This window comes from Theobroma cacao, chromosome 2, assembly GCF_053813885.1.
Source record: "Theobroma cacao isolate CCN51 chromosome 2, ASM5381388v1, whole genome shotgun sequence".
NCBI classification, from domain to species: Eukaryota; Viridiplantae; Streptophyta; class Magnoliopsida; order Malvales; family Malvaceae; genus Theobroma; species Theobroma cacao.
Genome location: NC_142640.1, coordinates 44327407 through 44339864, shown reverse-complemented (window position 1 = coordinate 44339864; position 12458 = coordinate 44327407).

Genomic DNA, 12458 nt, shown 5'->3' with positions numbered 1-12458 from the left:
TAAATTTCTGGTTTTTATGGTTTTACTATGAATATTTCACATTCTGATTTTTTATTATTAAGTTATGGGTTTTGTTATATATATATATATATATATTGTTTAATTTGGTTTGCTAAGGATATTAGGTTACCTATTTGTGTAGAAAAGCATGATTTAAGGCTTTAATTTCATTTGCTATGCGTAGATTAGTATTGATCAAGATGTAGTATTTATATGATTAGGATTGGTTGAAATGTTTTGGTTGATATCAAGATCAACGATGAATTTATACAATTGATTAGTTTAGATTGTTAATTGTTTGAAAAAGTGCTTAGTTTGTCTCTACTTTACTGTTGCATGAATTGATTAGATAACAGTTAAAGTCAAGTTTCACGACGTGGACAGATTGGGTGCCTAACACCTTTTTACTTTTGTACTTCACCATGGAACCCATCTCTGGTTCAAAATCCTTTGCAAGGGATCTAGTCACGCCTTTAAGTTCTCAAAGTCACTAATAAATGTAGGCAGGTGACTCTTTCAGCTTTCCATCATTGGATGAAAGTTGCTTGTTTGGTATTTTATTGGGCCAAATGTTATGGAAAAACCATATAAACCAGTTTTGAGGATTGGATCTTGGGCAACCCACAACGCCCAAAACAATTATACCAAGAACATTGTTATTTTTCTTTGAATTTTACAATAAAATAAAATTTAATTTTTTTTTTACTATTTTTTATATTGGATGCTTTTTTTAATTTTTTTTCCTTTTTGGTCCGTTAATGATTACAAACTATTATTGAGCTTTATAAGAATTACTGATATTATTTAAACTAGTCCAATAGCCAGAGAGAAAAGAAAAAAGGGATTGATTAGTACCTCCACCATGACTTTTTGTGATGACTTCATCAATGTCATGCCCCAAAACTTGGTTGAACACATAAACAGCTTGAGGATTGTGATCGTAAAGGACATAGTCAAGAGGCACTCCTAAGCGAGTGAATTCTCTCCTTAAAACTTTTTAAACTCCATCTTGAGTGAAGGGCCCATTTCATACTTCCTTTAGGAATAGCACAAGATTCTTGCGTAATTCCATTTCCTCCCTTTGCTTCCTCCACGACTTGAATTTGTTTCTTCACTCTTTCGATACACTAGCTTGGTCTTTCGAATCCTTTGTTGGATATTTCCAACAATAATAAATGTGGGACAAAGTTCCACATTGAAAAAAGAAAAAGAAAATGAGTTATTTAAATAGAGAGGAGTATAAGTCCATTACAATTGGACTTTAATAGGCAATAGACCATCGATGGGTTTTCTGGGTTTGGGTGGGTTTGAAATTGATATTTAATTATTTATAACGACACATGGTACATGTAAGTGCAGAAAAAATAAAAAATATTTTTTTTTATTTTTTTCAACAAATAATAACTGTTGTTAACAGACAAAAACAAATTCTATTTAAAACAAAACACAATTGTGTCTATTGGTTTAATTGTTAAAAACAGAAAAAAAACCATTTCTGTCTAAAATAGACACAATTGTGTCTGTTGGAAAATTGCTTCAATTGCCTATAAATAGGACCTTCCTCTGAAACAGAAAAGACACAGAAAATATAAAAACAAAACACTCCCTCTTTTCCTTTCAAAAATTTTTAGATTTTCTTTTGTATTATTTTACTATAGAAAATTATATAGAAGATTAGATAATCGTGTTATTCATCAATGAATGCTTAGTGGATCGACTTCGTCAGTGCGGAATGCAGTCAATCACTTAGTTTCATTGTATCATCGAGGTTTATCACCTGTAACCCTTTTGCACACTATCAGCGAGGGTGAATAAAATCTTAAGGACAGTGGCACTGTTACACGCCTTAAAGCCATTCCGGTATTTTTTAGTTCAGTATTTTAACAATCTTAAGGTTTTATTTCGTTTCAACAATGGCTACTGCAAGTGGAACGCTAAGAGAAGTGGCTTCTAACTTTGTCAAAATGGATCGGTTTTGATGGTGGCAACTTTTTAAAATGGCAAAAGAAAATGCATTTCCTATTATCAACATTGAAGATTGTCTATGTCTTAACTACACCTAAACCAGAAGAAAGCGAAAATGAATCTGTTGCTGCAACCAGAGAGAGGCAGAAATAGGACAATGTCAATTATATGTGCAAAGACCACATCTTGAATGGTTTGGCTGATGACTTATTTGACACATGCCAGAATGAAGCTACTGCAAAAGAATTATGGGACAAACTGAAAACTAGGTATATGACAAAAGATGCAACCAGTAAAAAATTTCTTGTCAGTTGCTTTAATAATTATCAAATGGTCGATGGGCGTTCTGTTATAGAACAACTGCAAGAAATTGAAAGAATACTTAACCAGTTTAAATAATATAAAATAAAAATGGATGAAACTATAATTGTATCCTCCATTATAGACAAACTTCCTTCATCATGAAAAAACTTTAAAAGAAGTCTGAAACACAAAAAAAAAAGAAGAAAAAGATATAACTCTTAAGGATTTGGCAAATCATCTTTGAATTGAAGAGGAATACAAAAAATAAGAACAAGTTGCTGTTTCAAGAGAAGCCAAAGTGTATGTTGTGGAGGAAGGACATAGCATTAAACTAGCCAAAAAGAAGTTCAAGTAGATTGCTAATGGTTTGAAATTCAAAAGAAAGAACAAAAGCACATGCTTCCATTGCGGAAAACCAGGACATTTCAAAAAGGAATGTCAATTATTAAAGAAGAAAATTACTTCTTCAAATGGTGCTACTTCTAAAAATTTTGTAACTATGATTTCTGAAATCAATATGGTTGAAGAAAATGATAATTGGTGGATTGATTCAGGAGCAACAAAACATGTGTGCAATGACAAGAATCTCTTCAAGAATTTCACTCCAAGTGACCATGGAAATTTCCTGTACATGAAAAATTCTTCTTCAACAACCATTAAAGGCAAAGGGACTATTGAGCTTGAGTTCACTTTTGAAAAAATTTTAACTTTGAAAAATGTTTACTATGTTCCAAAAGTTAGGAAAAATTTAGTGTCTGAGAGTTTATTAAATAAGTTTGGTTTCAAGCTTGTATTGAAGGCAGATAAATTCATTTTGTTCAAGAGGGGAATATTTGTTGGGAAAGGTTATATATGTGAGAGAATGTTCAAACTAAATATTATTAATAATACTATGACTAAAACTGTTGTTTCTGCTTATATAATTGAATCCTCTTATTTATGGCATTATAGATTAAAACATTTAAATTATAAAAGATTGGACGATATTTATAAAATGGACTTAATTCCAAAGTTTAATTAAAATATTGATAAATGCAATATATGCATGCTAACAAAAATAACTAGAAATCCTTTTCCCATAGTTAAAAGAAATATTAAATTATTTGAACTAATACAGTGATGTGTGTGATATGCATAGTACACATGCATTAGCTGGAAAGAAATATTTTGTCACATTTATTGATGATTTCTCTAGATATTGCTATGTATATTTGCTACATTTTAAAGATGAAGTGCTTGATAAATTTAAGGTTTATAAAACAAAAGTAGAATTACGATGTGAATCTTTTATCAAGTGCTTAAGATAGGATAGAGATGGAGAATATTATAGTCCAAGTTATTTTGCCTCTATCGGAATAATCCATCATATTTCAGCACCTTATACACCACAACATAATGATAGGGTCTTGACCGAAATGGTAAATGCTATGTTATCATACTCAGATTTTGGAAAAGGTTTTTGGGGAGAAGTTTTATTAACAGCTTGTCACATATTAAATAGAGTTCCTAAAAAGGAATCTAAAATAACCCCATATGAGCAATGGAAGAGAAGGAGACCTAACCTTAGCTATTTAAAGGCTTGGGGTTGCAGAGTTGTAGTTAAAGTTCCAGAAACGAAAAGAAAGAAATTAGGTGAAAGAGGAATAGAATGCATATTCATAGGATATGCATAACATAGTAAAGCATATAGGTTCATGGTAATTGAACCAAATGATTCAATTCTAGTTAACACTGTTATTGAATCAAGAGATATAATTTTTGATGAAAATAGATTCAAATCTGTGTTAAGAAAACTACAACCACAACAATCAATATAATCAAATGACATTCCATTGGAACAAAATGGAAATAATGATAAATCTAGTCCAAAAAATAAGGAAAAGCAAAGGGCTAGAAAGATAAAAGATTTTGGTCTAGACTTTTATTTGTTCTTTGTAGAAAGAACATGAGAAAATATAGATAATAAAATTCCTTATTGTTTTAATTTGGATTGGATCCTGTTACATATGATGAGGCAATGAAGTCTCAAGATTATGCATTTTGACAAAAAGCAATCAATGATGAGATGGACTCAATAATGGGAAATAACACTTGGATTTTGGTTGATTTTCCACCAGGTTCTAAATTAATAGGTTGTAAATGGATTTTCAAAAAGAAAATGAAGGTAGATGGAACTATAGACAAATTCAAAGCAAGATTAGTAGCCAAAGGTTTTACTCAAAAGTAAAGGATTGACTACTTTGATATTTATACTCCAGTAACTAGAATTACTACCATTAGACTTTTAATTTCCCTTGCATCAATTTATAACTTAGTGATTCATCAAATAAATTTCAAGACAACATTCTTAAATGGTGAATTAGAAGAGGAAGTCTATATGACACAACTGGAACGATTTATTGTTCTAGGACAAGAGCATAAGGTTTGTAAGCTTGTCAAGTCATTGTATGGGCTTAAACAAGCACAAAAACAATGGCTTCAAAAATTTGATGAAGTTGTTTAGCCAATGGCTATAACATAAATGAATATGATAAATGCATATATAACAAATTCCAAAATGGCAAAGGTGTTATAATTCGCTTCTATGTGGATGACATGCTAATTTTTGGCACGAATTTAGAACAAGTAGAGGAAACAAAAAAGTTTTTGTTAAATAACTTTGCAATGGAAGATATGGGTATAGCAAATATTATCTTAGGAATTAAAATATTCCAAGATGAAAATATTATAACTTTGTCACAATCGCACTACATTAAAAAGGTACTTAAAAAGTTTGATCTTAATGATTGTATACCAGCATCTACACCTATGGATCCTCAAATCAAATTAGTACATAATGCTGGTAGGACTATTGATCAATTAAAGTATACAAGAGTGATTGGTTGCTTAATGTATGCAATGACGTGTACAAAGCCAGATATAGCATTTGTTGTTGGAAAGTTAAGTACGTATACAAGTAATACAGGTACTTTGCATTGGCAAGCCATAAATTGAGTACTAAGGTATTTAAAGAAAATAATCAACTATCGTATTTGCTATAATGGATATCCATCAGTATTGGAAGGATATTCGGATGCTCGCTGGATTACAAATTTAGAAGATCATGTTTCCACAAGTGGATGAGTCTTCATGCTTGTTGGGGATGCCATTTCTTGGGGTTTAAGAAACAAACATGTATAACAGATTCTACCATGGCAGTCGAATTTATTATATTGGTTGCTACCACCAAAGAAGCCGAATGGCTAAGAAATTTACTTTATGATATACCTTTGTGGCCAAAACCAGTTTCACTAATATCTATCCGTTGTAATAGTGAAGCAACTTTAGCAAGAACATATAGTCAAGTGTATAATGGAAAGTCTAGACATGTTGGATTAAGACATAGCTATGTCCGACAGTTAATTTATAATGCAGTGATCACTATAACTTTTGTGAGGTCTAATGAAAACTTGGTGGATTTTTTAACAAAAACTCTCGCTAGAGATCTCATAAATAAGACCTCAAAGGGGATAAGGTTCAAACTCATAAATTGAAAGTCACCTATGGTGGAAACTCGACTCAACGCTTGGTATAACATCAAGTCTTGAAGTTCAATGAGACAAAGCACATCATCTGTATGTGGCTGTTAGCACTATAATATATATATATATATATATATATATATTATATTTCATCCCAAGTAAAAGTGTGTTAGGTACCCGTAATGGTAAGGAAATGATGAGTTATATACTCTTAATAGACCCATAACATAAAGTTTATTAGAATACTTTAGTTACGGGGCATTTTTGATGGGATCTACTTATGTGAGTTTGAAGTGTGGCCGCTTCTAGAAGCTCAAGAGCTTGGCTCCAACAACACTAATGAAAAGAGGATGCTGACGCATGGCCATAAAAGCATCATCAGATATTGTGCATTCATTGGTATTGAAATCATTGTGTGAAATGTGTTCGGTTAACCAAATGGAATAACTGGTTTAAAGCATAGTCTACCATGCAATTTCGATTAACTTCAATTCGTTTTCACTAAGTGAAGGTTTAATCGGAAGATACCTTCATTTATGTAATCGATTTCCAAGATTATCAAAAACGAAAAAATTATTTTGAAAATAGTGGGGGATCGTTGGATATTTTCAATAATAATAAATGTGGGACAAAGTCCCACACTGGAAAAAGAAAAGGAAAATGAGTTACTTAAATAGAAAAGAGTATAAGTCCATTACAATTAGACTTTAATAGGCAATGGACCATGGATGAGCTTTTTGGGCCTGGGTAGGCTTGAAATTAATATTTAATTATTTATAATGGCACTTGCCAAGTGGCACATGCAGGTGTAAAGAAAAAATATATTTTTAATTTTTTTAACAGATAAAATATATATTTTTAATTTTTTTTAACAGATAATAACTATTGAAAATAGACAGAAACATATTTTGTTTGAAACAAGACATAAATGTGTATGTTGGTTTAACTGTTAAAAACAGAAAGAAACCATTTATGTCTAAAACAGACATAATTGTGTCTGTTGGAAAATTGCCTCAATTGCTTATAAATAGGACCCTCCTCTGAAACAAAAAAAATAAAAACAAAACACTCCCTCTTTTCCTTTCAAAATTTTTTAAATTTTCTTCTATATTATTTTACTATAGAAAATTATACAAACTAGATAATCGTGTTATTCATCAATGAATGCTTAGTGGATCGACTTCGATAGTGCAGAACGTAGTCATTCACTGGGCTTCATTGTATCATCAAGGTTTATCGCCTGTAACCCTTTTGCACATTATTAGTGGGGGCGAATAAAATCTTAAAGACAGTGGCACTGTTACACACCTTGAAGCCATTCCGATATTTTTCAGTTTGGTGTTCTAACATCCTTTACAACAACTTACGAAATAGCAATTGCTCTTTCCATCCCATAATAATGGCCAATATTCCCTCTGTGAAAGTAGGTACAAATGACTTCAATGTCTTTGAACATTTGATGCTTTTTCTAGCATTTGAAGCATTCAGACACCTTCCAATTGAAATTCAACAATCAAGTCCTTCACTTTTTTTTTTTCTATTCTTAACATTGGTGTAATAGGCAAGTTAAGATCTTCCTTGTAAATGTATTCGATTTTGACTACTAACATATTATCTCTCTCATTACATATTACATTATATGGAGTTGTTTTACAAGATCATATGGATGTACGCACAAAAGCAATGAATGAATAGAATAATGTAATAGTAATGAAAGTAACCCGAGATGAGTGGTAGGGTTTATATATTAGTTTCACCCTTGACATGTTGTGAAGAATTTGGTTTAATAATTTAAATAATGAGCTAGTTAAGAGAACTTCCTCTTAAACTTTATTTGAAGTATGAATGATTTTCCTTTTTTTCATTTTTCTTAAGAATAATTGACACATTTCTCAATGTCACTAAGCTCTGCTATGCCATTAGGCTTAAACATCCGTCCACTAACAAGTGTCACTAAGTTCCATCATCCCATTAAGCCTAAACATCTTTCAATTACCTTATTATGCATAATGAGGTAATATTTTTTTTCTCATGATATCTATTAAACGCTTTTTACGGTAACTGCTCTATATATAAAGTTTTGATAATTCATCAAGGAGACACTTGAAAACTTAATAGATTCCTTCTTTAAACTCTTTTAAATGCTTTCTTTTACTAATCTTTTTCCATTGATTCTCTGTCTTGCTTTGTCACCTCACATTTTTTGCACTTTTCCTAAATTTTATCCATCACCACATGCCATAACACTCAGTGTCTTAAGAACTGTTCCAATCCCTCTCTTGATCGACTTCAAAACATCTCGTTTTACTTGTTAACACACACTCTCTCCCTCTAACAAAAGAACTGCTTTACACTCTTAGATAGTAAGAAGTCCTTTCTTTGGCAATTTAATAGTTGTATACATAATTAAAGGTATCGTGCAAAGAGAGTGAAGCCATAACCTCCCAAGTAGTAATTAAAAGAGATAAGAATGTTAAGCACACAAAAGTCCACTATTTTTTTAATATGACCCATCATAGCCATAAACTTAGCGATTCCAACAATAGTGTGTTTGTGTTGTCATAAGCTCTCACCTTAGCGACGAAAGAGATAATTTTGTAAGATTAATACCTAAGTATTAAGCGATTTTTGATAGACATCCATTCAAGGCACTTTTCCCTTTGCATTTAACAATGATAATTGTAGATATCCAATTTTGGCTCACCATTATTTCTTTTAAGTATTGTCTTACAGTATGAGAATAATGTGGAACAACCATGTCATATGAGGAAGTGAAAGTAACTCAGAATGAGTGACAGGGTTCATTGAGTTATCTTCACATTTGGTTGGCAATTTGGCAAGGAATAGCAATTTTTAAGTTTTACTTATTCTTTAAAATTAGTAAAAAGTCATCTTTAACTAAACTCAACCTTTATTTGGTATTAGCTATTCCATATCTTATGGAATAGCTTTCAGAATCATTGAAACAAAATTACCCCTCGTAAGTTTGAAAAATTACAACTCTACCCATATAAAATCATTTTTGCTTTTTCTTCCTCCCCTCCCTCATTTTCTTCCAACTGCATTATTCTCTTCCATTGTTTCTAGCTCTGTCAGTCACCACTACCTTTCTTTCTTCCACTTTTCCAACTTCGCCTGTGATCAAGTATTTGTTTGATGTAAAGGAAAATGGGTTGAATTGAATATGCTCAAGTGCCCTTTTTTTTTGTTCATTGTATGATGTTCTAAGCTTAGTTTGTTGCTGTCTTATTTTTTGTTCTTTGTTCTAATACTACTTCATTGGCTACTCTTTTTTTTTTTGAAGAAAAAACATGTATAAAGTGTTCCCTTACATTACTTATTTTATGTGCATACTCAAATTGTATCTTTTTATTTTATGCATAAAAATTTCTTATACAAAATTTTTTACGCAGGGAAATAGATGTAGATACCCAATTTTGGCTAACCATTATTTCTTTTAAGTATTATCTTACAGTACGAGAATAGCATGGAACAACCAAATCACATGAAGAAGTGAAAGTAACTCAAAATGAGTGACAGAGTTCACTGAGTTATCTTCACGTTTGAGATGTTCTAGAGAGTTTGGCTTCGAGGCTCAAATATTGAGGTAGTTAAGAGGACTTCTCTTAACCTTAATTTTCTTGAAGTACACGTGCTTTACCCTTTTTTTCTTTCTTGAGAGTACACGTAGCGCATTATCAAGTGTTATTACTCCACTATCCAAAACTTATACCTACTACACAACTACTTGCTCATTCTTTTAACATCTAATAAGTCATTTCTTAATGTGCTCTTCCAAAACAAGCTCCCATGATTGAGCTTAACATCCAATAAGTCATTCCTTAACGTGCTCTTTCATGACAAGCACCCATGATTGAACTTAACATCCAATAACTGTTCTTTAATGTGCTCTTCCATAACAAGCACTTTCTCCCATGATTGAATGTGTTTTCTTACAAGTGCTTCCTTCTTCCAACTACTCCTAAAAAAAGGCTCCTTTTTAGTATAAGTAAGGGAGTTTGAAAAGTTGGGAGGCAAGGAGAAAATAATCAGAAACTCAGCAGAAATTACTCTAAAAAACTCCCTCAAAGCTCTCTCAAATATTCTCTCTACTCAGCCCCTTTCCATCTATCGTGCTCTGCTGTTTTCTCCATCTTTTCTTATTCCTCAGTACTTGCTACCAAAGCATTTATGTTTTAAAAACTGCTTCAGTCTTCCCCTCTATTACCTTTAATATATCTTGTTTTACTTATTACAACATTTCCTCTCTCCTGATCAAAAGAACCCTTTACAACAGCACGTTCTTGTATGGTTAACTCCCTTTAGATTGTAAGTAGTTATTAGTGAGGGCAATGGTTAACTCATTACAAACATTATCATTAAGGTCATGCCATTGTGGGCACTAGTGTAAGGCTTAGCTGAAGGGGTGATACTTCAAAACCGTTTATGAGGCTAATCTCCGACAGTAAGATCTCGATATTATACACTATTATGTAAAAAATCGAGTTGCCACCTAGACTATTGATGTGTTTAAAAGCTCAAAAGTGCAAGTAGACCAATCGCAAAAGACATAATTACTTCCATCCTACCAAACGAGATGGGTCTTGTGGTTAGGTACGAAGATGGGAAAGTGTTGGGCACTCATTCCATCAATTAAAATTACAGATATGATGCATAAAATAACCAAAGATTGTATTATTAATTTGAACTATATGGGTTGAGCCAAGTAGATCCAAACCCATTAACACAATCACAAATGTATATCTAATTCCTTGTAGGACAGTGTATGCTATATAAATAAGTACTATAAATGTAAAAATTAACTCAAGTGAGAATCTTAATTACACCAGTAAAAATTCTCTTTGCTGAACTTTCTCTAGTATGATCCTTGGATATCTCCGAAAAACCATAAGACTTGGAGTTTGGAAGTTTGTGAACAACTATAGTTGCTGCTCCGTAGACAAGATCATGAAGCAATTCAACATTGACCCGGGTCATACAATTCTCATAATATTAACATAATTTATGATTTTATTTATAATATATTTAAATTTTTTTATCGATCTAATATTGATCCAAAAAATCCAACAATTGAATTATTAATTCGATGACTTGAAGTTTCGACAGGGTCATTATCCGATTCTTATCTGTGTTCTAAACCTATTGATTTGCCTTCAAATATAATTAAATCGACTTTGAGAGCCTTAATTAGCTGGCCGAATCCCACATCTTTTGTACAGGAAAAAGAAAATGGAATATAAACGGAAGAAAGCAATTCAGCAGGTTCTCACCAGAAAATTAAGAAGAAAATGATGATGAAGACAATTCGATTGGTGGATTAGGTGTGTATGATCAAACTGATCATTAACTTGATTTCCCACATTGTAAGCCATTAAAAGGAGACTTTCTTTCTCACCACAACGAACTGACAAACAAATGTAAAATTGGTGGGACTTCAATTTTCATTTGGCAATGATAGGGAACTAGATGTTAACTCATAGAGGGTTGTGAGGCCCCCTCTACGACTGGCCTTACCGTGGCCTGTCTTTAACATCCGTATGTTACGGTCGTATGTTCCTTGTGGGGCATCCAGATTATTTTCCACCTACGATTTTCAAAGGCGGATACTTAAACAAATGCAGAGTCTAAAACTTTACTACATTTTGCCATCCAAATTATTCATCAAACCGTTTACTGGTACATTTTCTTTTATTAGATCTGAATCCCGATTAATAGCCCAGTTTTAATAAAGGTTCAATCTTATGTTCTTAAATTTACATCTCATATAAATCTGTAAAATTAGAAAAACTTTAACAAATTGGCACGTGTCACATAATTTGTTTTAAAACGTTCGACATAGGGTTTATTCGTATATTAAATGTTGGCCTTCATAAATATATCTAATGGTCCTTAATAGAAAAAGAAGAAAATTTTATGCACACACAACAGACATGCAAACAGCACCAGATTTAATGAATGGCTGAGGAAGAGCTCATAACCACTTTTAATTATTATATTTTGCCATATATATAAAGCAAAAGTTACTAGACAAAGGAATTATAAAACTTTGACACATGCTTGTTGATGAGTTTTTTAATGTTGTTATGGTGTGCAAGGGGCGACTTTTGAGGTAAGATGAACTTAAAAATAAATGTGAAAAGAAGAAGGAAAATGTCATAGTTAGAAGAGATAGTCTAGGAAATGGACCTCTCAAAGCGTAAAACAAACTAACTGGGATGCCACCATTATTGACTCGCTCGGTTTGTTGTAAGAGAAAACAGCAAGTGGCGCCCCACATCTACACGCAGTGCCAACCAAAAGAAAATTGGTCCCTGTAAGCAAACAATTTTCGAAACTTCAGAAAAAAGTAAAAAAAGCCCCCAGTACTGGACCAAGCCTTCTAGTAAACTAGTGCGATGAGATGATTGCTACCAACAGCTGGCGTTTCCCACCCAGGTCCCACACGCATTAACAGCGAAATTTAGCATGACAAAATTAGTACACACAAGGGAAACATGAACCTTCCCACCCTTTTCCTACCCTTTGTCATCTAATTTTGCCTAACGCGTCCCTTTTTTCAAATTAAGGCGCACCACAACTTCCCTTGGCAATATTATTTTTTCCTTTCTAGCTAGTAACGATTGACCTCTACATTTTCCATATAAATAT